The sequence below is a fragment of the Lissotriton helveticus genome, chromosome 12, assembly GCF_964261635.1.
Source record: "Lissotriton helveticus chromosome 12, aLisHel1.1, whole genome shotgun sequence".
NCBI lineage: Eukaryota > Metazoa > Chordata > Amphibia > Caudata > Salamandridae > Lissotriton > Lissotriton helveticus.
Window position 1 is genome coordinate 423,081,102 of NC_136073.1, and position 21,454 is coordinate 423,102,555.

The following is a 21,454-nucleotide window of genomic DNA, read 5'->3' on the forward strand; positions in this document are numbered from 1 at the left end:
TCTATATCTGACAGGCAAAGGCTGCTACCCAAGATATTTCCTTGTGAGGAAGAAGTGCGATAGATGACCTCCAATTTTGGATTTCTATAAACGTAACATATCTGTATGTATGTATGTATTGCGACTTATATAGCGCACGTATCACCCGAAGCTATCAAGGCGCTTGCTTAGGGAACCCGTCCTGGTATTCCCCTGTGAGATACCCCGGCAGGGTATCCACAAGGTGAAAGCCAGGCATCCCCGCCGCGAGGGGCCATAGTGGAGATTAAGCAAGCTATTGCCCAGAGTCGCAGAGTGTGACCCCGTGAGTCGAGTAGGCACCGGAGCGAGAATTGTCGAGTCCGTGGAATTTTTTTGAGCCCGAGACCCGCCGAGGCGGGGAATCGAACCCTGGTCCACGGCCGATCTCAGCTTCCGGGTCTGCCGCCTCTAACCACTGAGCCACGCTAAGGAAACCGTTTACGGGTTGTTTTACTGAGAAACATTTTCCCTTTTCTGGCTCAATAGCCACTACCGCAGGTAGAGCAAAAGGTCTGTTAAGTCCAGTGGCGTTCATGAGAAATGTTGATACAAGATTTTTGGGAGTGTAGCCATAACACAGGTTTTTGGACCCAAGGTCAATATGTCATCAGGAAAGACCGCTGTGAAAGAGCTCATAAACCAACCAAGCAGATTATCACCCTGGTGCCTGTGCTTTAGATTACTGTAAGAAGTATTTTTGGGTCACAAATTAATACTGATTAATATCTGCATGACATGAGGCACTGGAAACCTGATTATCAGAACTCTGAAAATTGACCAATCCCAAAATGACTTTTTAACAGACACTTGCATTTCACCTGTACCATTGTGGAAATCAAAAATAATTTCTGCTAGCATAAGCTGAAGCCATCTTGCCTGTGCCATCCATTTTGTTAGCTATGTAATTATCCTATCCTCTGCTGCTTGTCTTTTTCCCTGCCTGTGTTGTCTATTTTAGTTGACTTCCTGACTCAATATGCATGCTAAAGAGTTTGTAGCTGTCCGAACACCTGGTCTCAGACTCAACTGTCAATCTCTTAATGCTGCCATAAGCACTCCTGCTCCCCCTCCCACCTTGTTGACTAAGTGATTTCCCATCTGCCCATGTTTGTTGGGAACTATTCCTGTCTAGGCCTGTACCTTCTATTTGTAACTACATGCTTACCACTACAGAAAACTGTATATATGTGTGTTCAAGCCACTGCCTCCTGGAACACTTGAGTGTATTGTATGGACGTGGTCTCACTCATGAGTGAATAAACTTGTTATTTTGCTTCAGTGTCAATCTCTATTTTGTTGGTCTATGGACCCGTGGACAAGATAAGGGTGAACCCTGCACCGGTGTGCCCTTTGAAAAGGCACATTTCCTCACCGTATTCACCTTGGAATATGGGTTACTATGAAAAATAGCTTTTATTTGAAGGGCCATATGAGTGGTCCACGTAACTCCTTGCTACTCAGTCTTTCACATCAGATTCCAAGATGTTTTCTGATATAGAGAACAATTGAGAAGTTCTCTATTCATTTATAAAGGAGCCTGGCCTTCTAATGCGTTTTACCATTTTTAATAGCACTGTGAGCAGACTGTCCTTTTATTATAAAATACAACTAATGGTGCTCCACAACTACTCTACTTTGTGCTGTCAGATGCTATCTGATTTAGACGATTAGTTGTAGATTCCTTACCTTAGTTTTTCCCCCAAGCGTCAGTCTGGATATGGAGAGGTTTCATCAGCTGTACCCCTGTGAATTGTTTGGCTCCGCGCCCATCGTCATGGGCACCGGGATGACGTCGCATGACCTATGTAGACGCCACCCATGCATGCTGACGTCAGTTCTCTTTCCGTGCCAGCCTAAGCACAGATCCGGAGGGAGCTACCCCTTAAGCTAGCCTTTTTTGACTTGTTACTGACTTTTTCTTGAGCCTTGAACTCTTGGTGCGTGTCTGATAACCCAACGTCGGACCGGCTTCAAGCCCTCTGTCTCCTGTCATTGGGCGATGTCCGTGACAGATCCCCACCTTGTGTACCACTGGTGTCTGGGGCACGGCCACAACCCTAATTCGAGCTCCAAGTGCCAGGCCATGAACCTGAAGGCTTTGCAGGAGCATTCCTGAAAGCTGTTGGAGGCCTGTATCTCAACTCCCCATCGCTCCCGTTCTTGTTCAAAGGGAAGGTCTCGAAGACCGGTGTGGCAACCACAATCCTTATCGCACTCCAAGTCGTCGGGGAGGTCGGGTAAGTTAGGCCAAATCAAAAAGTCTTCGAAGAAGCACAGGCATTCTTTGACTTCTCCTTAGCCGATGTGGAACTCCAAGCATTGTCCCTCGAAAGCTCCGTCCTCGGAGCCACCTTCTGAGATGACTCCATTCTTCTCTGCTTTTCCAGGAGCTGTAGCATGTCCTGCCCAAATACAAAAGGTCTGTGAGGGTCTGTACCTCATTCTTGGGCAGCCCGGCTCCACTGGTGTGCCTTCGGTCCCCATTGAGTAGTGTTGGGGGCCCTAGGCCATTGTCGGCAGCTTTAACACCGAATTTGAGTGGGGGGGGGGGGCGCGTGGATCCATTATATGATCAGGATTAACGCCGGTCGATCTCACTTTAACTTTGACGTTGATCCCAACGACCACTCTCCTGGCGTTGACAGTGACTCTGGTCGGAGCGGACCCCATCCTCATCCCCGAAGTGGACACAGATAACAGATCGATGTCCGTTTCGATGCCGGAAGGGATTTCTGTCCCTGTGTTCATTCGTGGCGTTCATTTTGAGCCAGAAAGTGGAGAGGAATGGGAATGGGACTGGGACCCTTTAACCGACCAGCTTGAAGGACCAGGCTGGCATATAGTCCTGGGTTAGGCCAGTGGTCTGGACCCTTCCCCTGACACTGGTTTGCTTTCTCCGCCTACTGTGGCTACTGAGAAGGGAGCTTCCTACGCTGTGGTGATGAGGAGGGCAGACGAGGTCCTTAACCTCTAGCTCCCTTCGGTGGCGGTCAGGACTAACCTCCTGAGAGAGGTAGTTCAGCCTACAGTTTCCACTTCAAACCACTTTTGCAATTCAATGATGCCCTCTTTGATGTCATTCTGTGTCACCTGGTCCAAGCGCCGCACAGGGGCTCCTGTAGACAGGGGCCTCTGTGCCGCCACTCCCCTGCTCTGGGCGGTCCAGTGTCAAAGCCTCATCTACGAAACGCGCATTCCCTTCTGCTCCCCCAGACAGGGAATCCATGAAGCTGGCCCATCTTGAGAAGAGTATTCTTTCTTTCTACAGCTTGGCATTGCTGTCAGTAAATACTGCTTGCCTCTTGGGCCGGTACTCTCATACTATCTGGGATATGGTTGCGCAGGTGCTGCCTCAGTGCCCGGAGGAGCCCCGGGCTGTTTTCTCCCAGACGGGATACGGGCAGCCAAATTCACCAACTGTTGTTGACTGGATACCACCGACTCACTGTGCAGAGCGATTGTCAAATCGGTAACTCTCAGATGCTATGCCTGGTTGAGGACTTCTAGCTTCTCGGGGAATGTCCAATCTTCTTTAATAAACATGCCGTTCTATGGCACTCACCTTTTCTGCTACAAGGCAGAATCGGTGCTTGAGCGCTTCAAGGATTCTCAAGCCTTGGCCAGATCCGAGCGTCCTCATGGGTCCGGGAGCCAGCAGGCAGGCCAGTCCACACTTTCCCTCACTGTCACTACCTCCAAACCTTTCAAGTCTGACTTGCGTTGCACTTGCAGGACACTTTTTTCCATATCCCTGTCCTGCCTGCCCACAGATGTTACTTACGGTGGGCCACATACGGTGGGCCACAAGCCCTTTCAGTTTACTGTGCTCCACTTTGGCTTTACTAGTGCCCCAGGGGTGTTCACAAATGTGATGGCGGTGGTCGCAGCTCTTCTGCGCATATCAAGGGTACCAGTCTTCCCCTATCTCGATTACAGGCTGTAGAAGGCGGGCTCGCCCCAGGCTGTCGTTTCCCACCTCCAGACTACGTTGTACCTCCTGCACTCTCTGGGGTTCACTATCAACATGCTGAAGTCACACATGACTCCCTCTCAGACATTCCCTTTCATCTGGGTGGTTGTGGACACTGCAGTTTCAGGCATATTTCAGTCCTAGATATTCATGCTGTGATACTGATGTTTCAGCCTCTATCCCTGGATTTTATGAGCATGACTCTGAGGCTGCTGGACCTCATGGCCTCCTGCATCCTGCTGGTGGATCATGCCAGATGGCATATGTGGACTCTGCAGTGGGTCTTGAAGTTTCAGTGGGCGTAGCATCAGGGGAATCTTTCTGGCTACTTTCCTGACTCAGAGGGAACTGCGCAACAACTGCAGTGGTGGCTAATAAGCCAAGATTGGGTCAGAGGCAGATTACTCTCCCTTTCCCAACCAGCTCTAACTTTGGTGTCAAATGCATCACTCCTTGGATGGGGCAGACACCTGGGAGAGGTGTCTGCCCCATCAACCTTCTGAAGCTGTGGGCGATCAGACTGGCAATGAAAGCATTCCTTCCTACTCTCAAAGCGAATGTGGTGCAGGTGTTCACGGACCTTCACTGTCATGTGGTATTGCAATAAACAGGGTGGGGTGGGGTCTTGGACCCTTTTTCAGAAGGCTCTCCACCTCTGGACAGGGCTGGGACAACCGGGCATAACCCTGGTGGTTCAACACCTGGAGGGTTCTCTGAATGCCGTAGCGGACAAGCTCAGCTGTCTGTGCCTGGTCGATCACGAATGGCATTTCCATCCAAAGGTGGTGCATGGTCTCTTTCAGCGGTGGGGAGAGCCTTGGTTAGATCTGTTGGTCTCCGAAGAGAACGTCCAATATCAGTAGTGTTGTGCGTTTGAGTTGTTAAGGCTGTGCTCACTCAACGACACCTTCCGTCATGAGTGGCGCTTCGGCCTCCTCTACACCGTTCTACCTATACCACTTCCGCCCAGAGTACTCAAGAAGATCAAGCATGACTGGACTCAAGTAATTTTTGTGGCTCCGGTTTGGGCACAAAGTTTGTGCAGGGAAGTACGATCTGGTTTCCCCCACTTTTTTGCTGGTATCGGTATGTTTTTTTGTTTTTTGTTTTACAAGTCTGGCTGGGATCCTATTGATCAGTTCCCCAGCCACTGTGTTTGCTCCCTACATTTGTCATAAGTACTTTGGTTCGTCCACATTTGGCTACTGCTGTACCCACGTTTGTCCCTTGTATATGGTACTAAGGTACCCAGGGCATAGGTTCACTTTAGGTCTCCCATGGTCTGCAGCATGTATTGTGACACCCATTAGCGACCACTCAGATTTTGACTACAGGCCTGCCATTGCAGCCTGAGTGAGCTTGTGCTAGCACCACTTATGACAGATATAAGTTTCCTTACATCTGAGGTCACTACACTTTAAACCTATGAGGCTTCCCTAAGACAGGTCTTTCAATCCTGACGGCAGGGTGCTGGGATAGAAGTGTGAGGGTGCCCTCCATGAGCAGGACACCCCCTACAAACCCCGGAGTCGATTCTCCAGGTTTTGTAAGTGTGGTCAGCCATTATAATATATATAGTGGCCATGCGACATTACGCATGGCCATATAGTGGGTGTACCGAATCTGGGCATGTTTGGTATCTTAACATGCTGGAATCGTACCCCATCACTGTTACCGGTATTGGAGGTATGATTCTATGCACTGGGGGGGCTCCTCTGGGAAGCCCCTAGTCCTCCAGATAAGCCTTTCAGGGTCTACCAGCAAGCTAGTGCTGCTACCGGCATCAGACACAATTCTGCTTTCCTGTTGCTGAGCTGAGTTCGAGCAGGGGAAGGTAGAACAATAGGTTTCCTGTCACAGGCAGGTGTGACCACCTCCCATACAGACCTTAGTATATTGGGCTGGACTAGGGGCGATTGCCAGCGTCGTCTGTAAGAAAGTGGCTCTGTATATACTGCACCAAAGTAAAGTTCAGTGTGCACAGAGTCCACAGTCCCCAGAGGTATGGCAAAGGCTAAAGTTAGATATAACCTTACTCTCAAAAGTGGTAGCTTGGGCGAGCAGTAAGGCAGTATCAGAGGACAGTGTAAAGCAAATGGTCTCACATTCTCAAGAACTGAACTCTAGGCCAATTGTTTTGTATATAAAAATGTATAGGTGTTTATTTTAGAACCACAAGGAGGTACCATAAATACTTTGTCATAATGAGATGTTGCAATTGAATACTTTCAAATAGAAGTTGATTTTTAAATGCAATAGATACAGTTGTTGCAATATGCAACACAAGTTAAACACAAAATAACATTGAGCTCAATAGGAAGTTTTAAGTAAATGCAATAAAATCACTTTACAAATGTTTTTCTTACTCAGGGCTAGATCCTGGATTAAGCCCTGGTGCATTTCCTGTAAACTGTTGAAAGAAATGGTTTTTGTTACACAGGCGATTTTTAAGGAATATTTGTAAGTTTTGAAAACCGACACTTAGAAGAAATTTTGGTGAAAACCAAGCAATGTAATCCTATCGAGGAAAATCAAGTTAACGTTAAGTTACAGTTGTAATTACTTTTCAGGTTCAGTGCTGGGTTCAAAGATACAGCACTGGGATCTCTTCTGAAAGCAGGTGAGTAATTTCGTTTTCGTTGTCCGGCTGATTTTTTGTGAATATTTTAAAGTTGTAAAACTCGACACTTAGAAGAAATTCTGAGTGAAACCCAGCCAATGTTACCCTGTGGAGAAAATCAAGTTATCGGTCTTTGGGTAAGTACTCTGCTGCAGAGTTAAGGTTCTGGGGTTAGACTCAGGGTCCCCCAGGGTCAGGTAAGTACAGTTGTTACACCCTCCGCGGCACAGGGGCAGCCGGGTGCAGAGTGAGTAGACCCAATGTAATCCTATGGAGGATAGGGGGCCTTCGGTTGGTGGCTGCTGGCAGGCTGGCCACGCGGCTGTGGGAGCTGGGCTCCTGGTCATTTACACAGGGCAAGTGGGGAAGTAGGATAGGAGAGATGCTGCACTCCCAGTGGCACTCGGGCGGCTGGGTGCAGGGTGCTTTTGGACCTTCGGGCGCCCAATGTATTTCATTGGGAAATCTGCATGTTGAACAAAGGCTGCCGACTCGGGGACGGAGATTCTTCAGGTCCGACAAGGCCGACTGTTAACCAAAACCGGCCCCGGCAAAGTGCTCCCCCCCCCCCCCTTCTCCCCACTTGGGGGGGGGGGTGTAGGGGTTGGAGGTGCCGCCAAGCTCTTTGCCGGGCCGGTTTTCGGCCGATTTTGTTGCACGGCCGATTTTGCAGCTATGCTGCAAAAACGGCCCTGTAACAAAAACGGCCTCCACTTGCCCAAAACCGGCCCCCACCCTTGCGGCGCACCGGGGGATTGCCCGGTGCCCGCAACGGCCAGTCCAGCCCTGGGTGCGACCACCACTTCAAGAGGTAAGTTGGGAAGCTGTAGGTTAGGTAGCCACCCAGGAGTTGGGCACAGGGGGCCGTGGGGCGCCGGGTGCAGGGGTGTCTTTGGGTGTAGGGAAATCTTACACTCAGCTGGTCGCGGTTGGGGTGGTCACTTGTGAGGCTGCAGGCATCGTCAGGAGCTTCGAGGAGGGTCCTTGGGCACTGGATTTCAGGTCACAATCGCCGGGGGGACGTCCTCATGACCTTTGTCCACTCAGGCACAGGCCGGGCTCGGCGGGTGCAGTGTGTGCTGGTTTCGCGGTTCCTGGCTGGCACCAAGGGTGTTGCTTGTTTGAGCAGAACTACTGCTCGTGGGCGTCCCAGTCTTTAGATGAGCAAGGCAGTCAGGTCCTCCGGGATTTTCAAGGTTGCTGACCACTGGAGATGCAGGGGTTTAGCAGGAGCAGGTTCAAGGATCAACTGGCCGGTAGGGCTGGGGCCAAGTCAGTTGCTGTCGTCCTATTGTTAGCAGCTGCACGGCAGGTCTTCTTTCTTCTTGTTCTTCTTTCTTGTTTCGGAATCTGGATCGGAGGAAGGAAGGTTCAGGGTGCCCCATAATACTACATTTAGGGGCGTTACAGGTAGGGCAAGGGCAGGGACCAATGCGTCCCTGTCCTGGGGTGAGTACACCCCCTATCCTGCTCCTGTCCTGTGGGAGGGGGGCAGGAGCCTATCCCTGAATGGGTAGGGCTCCCCATCCACAAGATGGTGGGAGCCCGGAGTTATGCTTCTCCTCGCCTCTCCCACCTGAGGGGTGGGGTTGACAGAGGCTGGCACACCCCCCCTTTCCTCACTTGGGGTTTCCCGCCTGTCTTCCCACCAGAGTGGGGGTCAGAACCGGTGGGGGCCAGTTGCTGAGTACAGCAATTGGCCTGGAGAAGCTCACAAAAGGCGGCATGCCTTTGAAGCTTCCCCTGCCCATCCTGGTGAGGAGGCTTGGCACCTCGTCCCATGATGTGCATTGTTTCAGGCCCCAGAGAGTGGCAATCTCTCGACCCAGGGGTCCAGAAACATGTCTGGTGGTGGCAGCCTCGGTAGCCACGCAGTCAGGACACTGGGATTTGGTTATGTTTCAGGGGGCATCTCTAAGATGGCCTCTGTAATGCATTTTACATTAAATCCCACACTGGCATCAGTGTGGGTTTAATGTGCTGAGAAGTTTGATACCAAACTTCTCAGTGCGAATTGTAGCCATTATGGTGCTGTGGAGTCGGTAATGACAACCTCCCAGCACCATAAACTCTTAATGGCAACACTGCACTTACAGTGCCCAGGAATGGCCCTGAGTACTGTAGGGGCACAGGGCTCATGCACCTGTGCCCACACCACTGGGATAGTGCATCCAGCTGGAGGGGTGACTGAGGTATGCCAGGGCAGTGTGTTTGTGGGCATGGCAAACAGGGATCCGTGCCATGTCGACTCTGTTTAGTTCTGCACCAAGACACTCCGCCTGCAAAGGCAGTGTGTGTGTGTGTGTCCGGTTACAGGGCCTTGAAGGGTGGCACAATAAGTGCTGCAGCCCTTAGGGGCCTTCTCTGGTCACAGTGCACTGGGTACCTAGGGTAGCATTTACCAGGGGCTTACCTGTGGCCAGAGATGCCAATTGGGTTTAGGTTTCAATACAGTTTTATGGAAGGAACACAGGCCCTGGGTACCTGATTGACTGGAGCCCAGGGCACACTCAGTCAAAGTACATCAGAAATTCAGCAAAAAGTGGGGGCATACCATGCAAGAAAGATGGCACTTTCTCGATCCGTCAGACTGCTTTGAAAGACACATTTGGTGCCTTCCTTGCATACTGCAGTTTGAGCCAGTTATGGTGAACCTTTGGCTCACACTCTGGTGTGGAACTAGACAAAGGAGATGGGAGTATCCTCCCCTCTGTCCAGCCCCTCCTCTGGGAGGGATCTCTGAGCCGCCCTATCCTCTTTCTAAGGGAATAAAAGGGCTTACCTGTGGGTGGGTCCTCAGATTCGTCGTGGGACAAGACTCAAGCCTGAAACCATGTCACTCTTCAGCCATCTGGAAATTTGGACTATGCTGGACTTCGCCTGGAAGCGAGATTGCATCAAGGAAAACTCTTGCTGCTCCTGGTCTCGCTATTCATCAAGTTTTCTTTGTTATCTGTGCTGCATCCAGGATCTTCAACAGACCTGTGGGCATCAAGGACACCCAAAATCACCCTTGGAGTGAAGGAGTAACTTCCCTGCATCTGCAGGGACCATAACTGTGCTAGTACTGACGTCCCACAGACTTCGAAAGGCCCAGGAACACAGGTGGTGGTTCTTCAACTCCCTTGAGGCCTGACCTGTCGCCTCTTCAATTTTGACGCCAGTTTTCCTCGTCTGAACTGCTGGGACCAAACCTCTGTGCACCGCATCAACTTGCCGTTGCCAAAGCTTGTTGGCTCTGCACTCCAGAGATCTAAGGGCTACAAGAAGCTCAAGCCTTCAGGAAATCTTCCTGCCAAGATTTGCATCCTCACCGCATCCTCTGCACTGCTGGCCTTCATCTTTGGTGAGCTGCTCAAGTTCCTCTTGCGACTGCTGTGCCTGTAACCTGTGGGTCATCTTGAGGGTCTTACCTTGCTTCAATGGGCTCCTCTGCTTGCTCAGGACCTGCTCTGACTCTCTCCTATACTTGGTGAGTCCCTTGGACCTTGCTGGTCCCAAAGTTGCTCCTTCATCGCTTCCACATCTGTTGCGGCTACCAAGGCTTGTTGGTGCTGCTGCGGGACACCGACCCCTTGGTTCTCGACTTCCGATGTGGGGCAGCTCGTGAACAGCTGCTGGTCTTCCTCAGTGTTGCCTGGTCCTCAAAGCTGCAGTGATAATGTCACCATCATCACTCTCCGAGTGGCATAGACTCTGTCCCCTCTGCTTGCAGGTTCTTCTCTTCAAGAATCCACCCTTGGATTCCACTGGACTCTTGTACAGTCTTCGCCAGCGGCATCTTTTCTGAAGTCCTTTTGATTGCGCCTATCAGATAATAATCTTCCACACGGTAGCCCAACACCTGGCGCAGCCAAAACTTTAACACAAAACAAACACCTTTAGAAAAGGGTTTTATTTTCCAAAATGCAAAGACTCTCTCTTAGAATAAGGCTTGGGGTTTTATTTTACACAATGCTCTAGATTTTCCCAGATGTCAAATGCTTAAGATTCAAATACACAAAGATATATATATATATATATAGCTCTGAAAGAGACACATTCGACATAGATTCCTTACCTTGGAATATCCCCATGCATCAGACTGGATCCGTAAAGTTTTGCTTAGCAGTACCCCTACGCGTCAGGTGGCGTCCTGCGGCTCCGCTTCCGTCATTAGCGTCGTCAGCGCCAAGATGACATCACGGAGAGTGCTTAGGCGCCAACCATGCACGCTGACGTCCGTTCTTTCTTTTTCCGCGCCAGTAAGCGCAGATCCGGATTGAGCACGAATCTTGGTCACTTTTTGACCACTATTTTGAGACTTTTGTCTCTCCACTCTTCTCCTGGTGCAAGTAGCGATGCCCGGCTTTGTGTTTTGGGGCCTGTTGCCGAAATATGTCGGTATCGGACCTACATGATGTTTGCCTCTATTGCCTGGAGACCGACCACGACTCCTGTGACTGTTGTGCCATGGCCCCCAAGGCCTTGCGGGAGAGGCGTCGGAAGTTGCTGGAGGTCCAGCATTCGTCACGTCCCCGCTCCAGGTCTAGGGGCTGTTCACGGGACAGCTCGTGGGACCGGAACCGTTGCTCCTCGGCCTCAAAGTCTTCACCTTCGGATTCCGGTACGCGTCACCATAAAAATAAGTCGAAGAAGCGTGTTTGCTCTCCGGCGTCTACCGTGAAGTGGAGAGAGTGAGGAATCCAGGCTGTTTTGTGTCTGCAGACGCCAAGTTTGCATCAATTGCTTTGGTAACGCTGCCATTGATGTCCGGAATGGGGAAAGGCTACTCTGATTAATCTGGATGGGCCCCACCAGAAAGAGGGAGTTGCCTTTCACAGACATTAGTAGATTTCCAGTGTGTAGGAGAGATTGTGTCTGCTGCCCGATCTTTTCATTAATGTATGTAACCCTGTCCTGAAGAGGCCAAAGAAGATCAGGCTGAAACGTGGTCACGTCAATACTTATGTGGAGGGATCTTGCAATTTTTTTTTTTTTATGTTTAGAATTGTTCTGTGCTACATTAGACTTAGGCTTATTTAGTGAATAGCCATTTAGTGTTGCACTGGTTAGATTTCCTCAGAGTGGTTCCCTTAGAAATATAGAGGGGACACTTGTATGTCTAATTTGTGTAGGGCTATTGTTATGAGTTATATTGTTGATTAGTTTTTTGTAATGTACAAATAATTGTGTTTTGTGTTTTCAATTCCACTGCTGATAGGCGCTAGTGCCTTTTGTGTATGTAAGATTGTGATATATTCATGATGAACAATGGGCATTACTGAGAGAGTAATTAAATGTACTCTACTCATTTAAAGTATTGTGTATTGTTTCCTTTGATACCAATTTTGTTTGTATAACTCCGACGTCCCACTGTCGCTCCTCGGAGGCGGACGAGGGGGACAGGGGCCCAGGGGCCTTGCTCCTCTGGAGCCAGGGAGTCCCAGGGTCTACCGCCATACCCGGGTCCGTCGGCGAACCGATGCAAGAGTTCCTTGCTGCCATGGACCGCCTTTACAGGCCTCGGGCTACCGCCGGCACGCCTACCGGCCCCGCGGTCCCGTGTCCAGATCCTGCTGGCCCTGCGGTTCCGCCATCGGCACCAACTTTGGCGCCACAGGATTTTGCGCTGCTGACTCCGGCCCCATTGTCACGAGGTGCGGTGTTGCCGGCTCTGGCCCGGCGCCACCCTCGGTACCAGCCCTGCCGTCACCCTCCTCTCCAGCCCCGGTGCCACCCCCGGCTCCGCCCCTGGCACCACACTTGGTGCCGTTTATCCCACCCTTGCCCCGGTTCACGGACCATTTTGTTCCTGCCTGGGATCCGCATTGGGAGCCGGCGCTGGTCCGGCCCCGGCAGGCGCAGTTTCCGATGCCGTTCATCCCTTCTCCGGCTCCAGCTCTACCGCCGCAACCGGCCACCTCTACGCCAGAGGCGGACGACGACTGGGAAGGTTCTGAGGACCCGCTTGCTCGGCAATGTGACTCCGAACAAGATTGGGTGGACGACGACTTGGAGAATGCAGGCGACCTCGATGTCTTCTCTGACCCGGGGTTCGCCTCCCCCTGTCTACAATGGAGGAGGGTGCCCTCCTACATGATGGTCCTCAGTCGGGCAGCTGAGGCCCTCAATCTTGAGCTACCCACAGTGGCCCTCAAGACCAACCTCCTCACAGAGTTGCTCCAGACAGCATCTACTTCATCGGAGCCGCTGCTTCCCTTTACAGATGCCCTTAAAGAGGTCCTCTTGGGCACTTAGTCGAGGCCAGCTATGGAGGCCCCGGTGCATAGAAACGTCGCCAGACTCCACCGACCGGCGGCCGGTGACCCTGCTTTTTTGACCACTCGCCCTAAGCCTGAAAGCTTGGTCATTAAGTCTCGACGTCGCAGAGTGCTTTTCCCATGGCCTACTGGATAAGGACTCTAAGAGGCTGGAACAGTTTGGGAAGCGGTTGTTCTCTTCGGCCAGCCTCGGGCTGCGGTCGCTCAACACCGCCTGCTTGTTGGGCCGCTACTCCCACGCAGTGTGGGATGCAGTTGCGCAGGTGTTGCCTCAGTGTTCTGAGGAGGTGCAGGTTATTCTCTCTCAGGCGATTGCTGAAGGCAAGGATGCAGCGAAGTTTGCCATTCGGTGTGGGTTGGACACTGCCGACTCCTTGGGCAGGACGATTTCTACGACTGTGACGTTGCGACGCCACGCCTGGTTGTATTCGACTGGGTTTTCGCCAGATGTCCAGAGCTTACTCATGGACATGCCTTTTTATGGCACCCGCCTGTTTGGTGACAAGGCTGACAGTGCACTGGTGCGCTTTACGGACTTGCGGGCTACGGCCAAGTCCTTGGGTCTTTCTACTAAGAACCTGGCCACTCCTGCTATTCGCTCCTTTCGTGGCCAGAGTCGGGGCGCCCAGGCACGCCCCTCCACCAGGCTTGTGCAGAACCAGCCCCAGCGAGGCCGCGGTTTCCGCACTGGCGGGTCGGGGAACCAGCGTGCGGGTCCATCCACCTTCACCTCCACTGCTTCCTCCTCTAAACCCTCCTAATCTGAGCTTGAGGGAGCACCCCACACCGGTGGGTGGCAGGATCCACCACCACCTCCCCCGCTGGCACGAGATTACATCAGACAAATGGATGCTGCAGATAATCTTCCAAGGTTACTCACTTCCCTTTTAGTCCCCCTCTCCCCAGCCATGGCACCTCGGTGCCACCGCATGTCAGGGGATCATTTGGATCTTCTCCAATAGGAAGTCGTGGCCCTCTTGGCCAAGGGGGCCATTGAGTACGTTCCTGGGCCAGAAGTAGGGAGTGGTTGTTATTCCCACTACTTTCTGTTCCCCAAGAAGGATAAAGGGGGTCTGCGTCCTATCTTGGACCTCCGTGACGTAAATCGCTTCCTCCGGAAGGAGAAGTTCAAGATGCTAACTCTGGCTCAGGTCTTGGCTGCCCTCGACCCTGGAGACTGGTTGGTGGCGTTGGACTTGCAGGACACATATTTTCACATCCCCGTCCTCCACCAGCGTTACCTATAGGCCAGGAGCATTTTCAGTTTACTGTGCTCCTCTTTGGCCTTACCAACTCCCCTCGGGTGTTAACGAAAGTGATGGCGGTGGTCGCAGGTCAGGGGTATCAGTCTTCCCCCAACTCGACGAGGCAGTTGTCACCCACCTTCAGACTACGGCCGACATTTGCTGGGGTTTTCCATCAGCGTGTCAAAGTTGCCCCTGAGTCCCTCTCAGAAGCTCCCCTTCATCGGAGCGGTTCTGGATTTCACGCAGTTTCTGCTCTATCCTCCCGAGCAGCGAATCCGGGATATTCAGGCTATGATTCTGATCTTTCAGCCTCTATCCCCGGTTTCAGTCAGCATGACCCTCCGGCTCCTGGGCCTGATGGCCTCCTGCATCCTGCTAGTGCAACATGCCAGATGGCATATGCAGGCTCTGCAGTGGGACCTGAAGTTCCCGTGAGCGCAGCTTTAGGGCACCCTGTCCGATCATGTCCAGAACTCGGAGGGCACTGCACAACACTTGCAGTGGTGGCACACAAATCGCGATTAGGTCAATGGCAGAGCCCTCTCCCTTCCCCAACCGGAGCACACCATAGATGCGTCCCTCCTGGGATGGGGAGGCCACTTGGGAGAGGCGGAGATCCGAGTTCTCTGGTCTCCGGTGGAGTCCCGGCTCCATATCAACCTTCTGGAGCTTAGGGCGATCCGACTTGCACTGAAGGCATTCCTTCCCTCTGTCCGGGTAAGTGTAGTGCAGGTGTTCATGGACAACAACACCGCAATGTGGTATTGCAACAAACAGGGCGGGTGGGGTCCTGAAAACTATGTCAGGAGGCTCTACGCCTCTGGACATGGCTGGAACATCAAGGCATTACTTTGGTAGTTCAACACCTGGCAGGTTCTCTGAACACCAGGGCGGACTAACTCAGCCGCCGGTGCTTGATGGATCACGAATGGGGTCTGAACTCGGATGTGGCGCAAGGTTTCTTTCTGCAGTGGGGAGAGCCTTGGTTGGATCTTTTCTCCACTGAAGAGAATGCGCAATGTCATCAGCTCTGCGCTTTGTATTTTCCAAGGCTGCACTCGTTCGGAGACGCTTTTTGTCGCGAGTGGAGCTGCGGTCTGTTGTACGCCTTTCCGCCTATACCACTTCTGCCCCGAGTGCTGAAGATGATCAGGCGCGACCGGGCCCAAGTCATTGTGGTGGCTCTGGACTGGGCTTGAAGAGTATGGTATCCAGAGCTACTCAGTATGAGCATCGATTCCCCCGATCCATCTGCCTCTTCTGGAGGATCTCTGGCGCAGCTCCAGGGGATAGTCCTCCACCCGAACCTGTCCAGCCTCCACCTCCATGCGTGGAGATTGAGCAGCAACAGTTGACTGCTTTCGACCTTCCCCCCAAAGTCTGTAATGTCATTCTGGCAGCCAGGCGTCGCTCCACTAAAACGGTATACGCCTGTTGATGGAACAAAATTGTGGCATGGTGCACAGCAAAAGCTGTGGATCCCCTTTCGGCCCCGCTGTCTGAGATTCTTATGTTTCTTCTGTCTTTGGCTCAGCAGGGCTCTGCTCTGGGCACTATCAAAGGTTCTCTTTCTGCCATCTCCGCCTTTCTGAGGCTTCCTGATCAGCCTTCTCTTTTTAATTCCCCGGTTGTTAACCGTTTCCTCAAAGACATTACACACACGTTCCCTCCCGTGCCTTTCATAATGCCTCAATGAGACTTAAATCTTGTCTTGATTTTTCTGATGTGCGCTCCTTTGGAACCCCTTCATAACTGTCCTTTACGTCTTCTTACCCTAAAGATGGCTTTCCTGGTAGCCATCACCTCTGCCAGAAGAGGGAGTGAGCTCCAGGCACTTTCTTCTAAACCTCCTTTCCTTTCTGTTCATCCGTACAAGGTGTTTTTAAGGACCCGTCCTACTTTCTTGCCAAAGGTTGTCACGCCTTTCCACATTGGGCAGACCATCACTTTGCACACCTTCTTCCTGCCTCCGCATCCTTCCAGGGAACAGGAGAGGCTCCACCGTCTGGACCCAAAACGTGCGCTTGCTTTCTATCTGCAGCGTGCACAACAGTTCCGGGTGGATGATCAGCTCTTTGTTGGCTACGTGGGCGCCAAAAAAGGTCGGGCTGTGCACAAACTGACCACTTCCCGGTGTTTCGTTCTGTGCATCAAAGCATGTTACTCCTTGGCCAAGAAGGAGCCTCCTGTGGGGATGCGTGCCCATTCGACCAGGGCAACTGCAGCCACTACTGCTTTGTGACGCGGCGTACCCTTGCAGGACATTTGTCAGGCAGCTACGTGGGCCTCGCTGCACACGTTTTCATAGCACTACTGCCTTGACAGTCCGGTCCGGAGAGACTGCTTCTTTGGCTGTTATGGGCTCCATGACTTTCTGGTGTAATCCTGTTTGCAGACCCACCTCCGGGGTTGGTATTGCTGGGGTATCTATTGTAAGGTAAGGAATCTCACTAACGTGTCTCTTTCAGATGCACAAGTTACTACTTGTGTAACGATATATCTGTAAGAAACATTAGTTAGTGATAGATTCCTTACCGCCCCACCGATCCTCCCCGTTCTGCAAACTAATTACTAGGGTTAAGGTCATCCCCTTTTAGGGCCCTAGTTTTACGCACCAATGGTCAGTATCTTGCATGGCTCTACGTTCCTGGCGCAGAAAGTCATGTGAAGAACTGACGTCCGCTCGCATGGGTGGTCCTAAGTACTCTCCGTGACGTAATCTCGGCGCTGACGACGCCAGTGACTGACGCAGAGCCACAGGACGCCACCTACTGACATGCAGGGATTCTGCTAATAAAAACTTTCCGGAACCAGTCTGACGCCTGGGGATATTTTAAGGTAAGGAATCTATCACTAACAAATGTCTCTTACAGATAGATCGCTACACAAGTAGTAACTTGTGCGCATATATGTTTATATGCAAGCCATAACCTAAATGCATGAATAATACCGATTTATAAACAAGCAGCAAATAATATGAGATAAAACTCAAGCAAATATACTGGATGTCCTGCAAGAGATCAGAAAGCTATCTATACATCAAATGAGTACTTTGGAGGTGCACCTTGACTCTCTCCTGCATCACAAAGAAAGCACACTCACTCACACATCACAAAGACTACACATCAAATTATCACAGCCTCTGGGTCCCATCACAATGGCAATAATCAAAACTCAATACATCACCTGGTGCAAAAACACCGCATCGCAGACTGGGGAAGTAAACAGCAGTGATTGAGAGCCTCAGCAACCAGGGTTCACTCTGAGGTAGATGTGTCCGCCCCACTCAGATTCCAAACTCCTGGTTTCCAGGTCCACAACCCTCTGCTTTAAACATACTTGAAGGTTTGAGAAAGATTGTGTGTATTGGCATTGATAACTCCGGGTGGGAGATATACCAATGTGTTAGTGGGTATTGTATAATAGACATATTTTTATAAATAGACTGTGTGGTTCTTTTTCGTTTAACCTACACTACATGATTAGATCTGGTAAACCTAGCTGCTTAACACTCCTTCTGAACTAAGCATGCTCTCCACAGCTACCAATTAGAGAGCTTTCTATGGTTGTCTTAAGACCACTAAAATCACCAAAAATGTTATCTGTATTACTGCAGGGTGCTTCACTTAAATAAGGGTGCACTATATACTAAGGCAGCCTCGTATAGTCTGGTATTCCGACCTTCCTAGCATGGCCATTGATGCTCTGATCAGACTGCCCCTTCGGGAGGATCTTCTTTCGCAGCAGCAGGGGACGGTTCTTCTCCCGAACTTGTCCAGTCTCCACCAACTTGCATGGAGATTGAACGTCTGCTCTTGACACCTTACGATGTTCCACACAAAGTCTGTGATGCCATCTTGGCCGGCAGGCATCCCTCCACTAAAATGGAATACACCTGTAGATGGATCAAATTTGTGGTATGGTGCACAGTAAATGCTTTTGACACCCTTTCTTCCCCTCTGTCAGAGGTTCTCTTGTACATACTTACTTTGGCCCAGCAGGGATCTGCTTTGGGCACCCTAAAAGGTTATCTCTCTTTAAGGGCCTTACGCACTTGTTTTCTCCGTCTCCTTTCATAATGCCCCAATGGGAGTTAAATCTGTTTTTAACCTTTCTTTTGTGTGCTCCTTTTGAGCCTCTTCATATTCATCTTCTCAGGCTGGCTGACTTTAAAAACTGCTTCCTTATTGCCTTCTCCTCTGCTTGCAGTTGGCAACCTTCCAGCTCTATCTTCCAAGCCTCTTTATCTTTCTGTCCATCCGGATAAAGTGTTGCTTCGAACAAAAGCATTATTCCTTAAAAAAGTGCTCACGCCCTTTCATGTAGGACTATCCATCACCCTTCACACCTTTTACTCCCTCCGCATCACTCCAAGGAGGAGGAGAGACTGTAGGAAGCTTGCTCTGTATATACTATACGAAAGTAAGGTATAGTGAGCACAGAGTCCAGGGGATCTCCAGAAGTATAACAGCTGCCTTTGTGGTAGTGTGGTTGAGCAGTTAGACTTATCAGGAGGGGGTGTTTAGCGTTTATTGTATTCACTCAATCAAGGACTGATTACACACTCTCAGACAGAATCCAGACCAATTAGGTAAGTATAAAAAAGGCTTGTATATGCTTTAAATGCAGTTAAAATGGCATAGAAATTACTTGATTACTTTTACATTACTTTTGGATTACATCATCGACTCTGGGTGATATGCCTAGGTATCACTCCGTGGATCCTACAAGACAAAGTGTGTAAGACTTTTTCATGTTTAAGGTACAGTTACTTTTCTCTCGCACGGGTCAACAAAGGCATTTTTAGGAATAGAGAACTTGTAACATTGGTTCCTGCGAGAAAAAGAGTGTTAACAGTTTTCAGGTATTTAATTGACTTACTAGTATGAGTTTTGGGGGTTAGGACTATAATTCCCAAAGGTCCCGATAGGCACTTACATAGCACCACCAGCGGCACTGGGGCAGCCGGGTGCAGTGTGCATTGGCTCTTTAGCCATTGGGGCAAAGGATGCCTTCGGTCAAGGGCTGTTTAAGAGCAGGTCACTCAGGTGTGGTAACAAAGCACCTGGGGTTAGGATCGGCACTGTGGGGGTCAACAGTCCGCACAGGAGCTCTACTACCATCTGCATGGAGTGTGCCAAGGGAACGTCCGGAGCCCTGTGGATTTTAATGGAGATTTCCGTTTCGGAAAAGATGCTTTAGGCTGAGTCAGGGAGGCTTCCTGGAGGCAACCACTGGCTGTAAGAGTTAAGTTGGGTTCTTGGGGAATGTCTGGACATCGTTCATTGTGCCACCCAAGGCTGTGGGGCGTTGGGCGCAGGGGTGTCTTTTGGCGTCTTGGCTTCTTACCTGCTATGGTTGGGGGGACCCTTCAGTATGAGGATGCAGGCGTCTGCTAGAGGGAGGTCGGGATCACCAGATTCCAGGTCAGGATAGCTGGGGTGACCTCTTTTTAGTGTTGGGCCACTCAAACTCGGGCCGTGGGTTTCTGGTTCAGAGTGGTGCAAAATTGTGGATCCTCTTGGATCTGGATTCTGTGGGAGAGTCTTTGTTGAGCAAATCCAGTGCTCACAGGAGAAAGTCTTTAAGATGGACGCAGGGCACGTTCTCCCGGTTCTGGGTGGCTGCTGAACATATCTGAAAGAGACTATTAGTTATAGATTCTTTACCTTAGAATTACCCCCAGGCGTCAGGCTGGATCCAGATAATTTTTTCTCAGCAGTACCCGCAATGTCAGTAGGTGGCACCGCTCGACTCCGCGGTTGACGTTATGATCACCGGGATAATGTTGCGATATCTACTTCGAAACCCCTGCGTGCTGACGTCAGTACTTTCTTTTTCTGCACCAACCAGGGCAGATCTGTAGAGAGCAGTACCCTTTGTCATTTTTTGACTAACACTTTTTCGACTTTTTGTCGACATCTTTTTCTAGTACAACTCCTGGTGCACGTAGGGATGTCCCCTCGTCTGACCGGCTTCAAGCCTTGTAACCCCTGTCACAAGTTGATGTCGGTCATGGACCCGAACCTAGTGTGCCTCTGGTGCCTGGAGCGCGACCACGACCCGAAGTCATGCTCTGTCAGGCCATGAACCCACAGTCTTTGTGGGAGCAGTCCTGAAAGCTTGAGGCCCTGGTCGAGAGGGAGGTCGCAGGACCGGTAGTGGAATCACCATCATCATTCCTCCTCGAAGTCTTCGTCATCGGGAAAGTCGAAGCGCAAGAAGAAGGCAAAGAAGCACCGTCCTTCTTTGCCTTCTCCCTGTCCGTCGGCAGACGCAATGGGGGATGCAGAACGTTGTTGTCCCTTGGCTCTGCCTACGGAACCTACTGTGACTGCTCCGAGCTTCCCAAGATTCCTGGGAGTCGGAGCATCCCCTGCCCAGCTTTGTGTATTTTACGAAGCCCTCCACTCCATTTTTCGGCAGCCTGACTCCGCCGGAGTGCCTTTGGACCCCATGGACTTGCCTAGGGGCTCTAGGCCTTTGATGCCGGCGGCTCTGGTCTTGGCCCCGCAGGGCCATCAGTGGTCCAGACCTGGATCCGGATCGGCGCCGGTCGACCATGCGACACCTCCTCTCTTACAGACTACTCCGACAACGCCTCGGCCACCTCCGACGCCGGTTGTGTCCCTGGCCGGCGTCGACCCTGGCCTCCCGCTTGACTTTGACACGGAGCCAGACCGGCGTCGGTACTGGTGCCGACCGGTACTTTTGTACCACTGTTTTACCCTGGCGTTCATTATTGTACTGAGTGGCAACCAGAGGAGGGTGAGGAATACTGGGAGGGGTCTGTTGGCCCTCTGGCAGACCAGCTAGAAGAGCCGGCCTGGAGAGAGGAGTTGGGTGGGGCCAGTCGTCTGGATACCTCTCTAGTCCTTGGTATGCTTTCTCCCCCTACCATGGCCATGGAGGAGGGAGCCCCCCCTACACTTTGGTGTTGCATAGGGTGGCTGAGGTATTGTGTTTTTATCTAGGAACCTAAATCGATATTTCTATTTTATGCCCTTGTACGGTTATAATCAATAATATCCCTATAAAGGCATAAGAATCATATCAATATTTTAGTCGTAGCCCATGCAGTCACGTTAGGCAAGGCTACTTCCCCGGACTCCTAGAAAGCACAACGAGTTCTCTAAACAAACCAAACCTCCAGCAACCTGGGAAATCCCCCTTGCTTTTGTTTTGATTTCGTCCTAGAACTCCTGTAAAGCACTGTAAGAACGGCCAGTTCTTAGTGACATCTTTATTGACGTCTTATGTCCAACCTTACGTCAAACCCGGTACCTTTCAGGTATAAATATACCAACGTTACCGTAAGCAAACACACGGTGGT

General features: G+C 51.0%; 1 protein-coding gene across 2 annotated transcripts in view; it reads left to right on the top strand.

Annotated features, from left to right (window-relative positions):
- Positions 1-21,454, top strand: part of CHD9 (chromodomain helicase DNA binding protein 9) — a 2,123,706-nt gene that overhangs the window by 903,503 nt on the left and 1,198,749 nt on the right. The gene's annotated exons all lie outside the window — the stretch shown is intronic.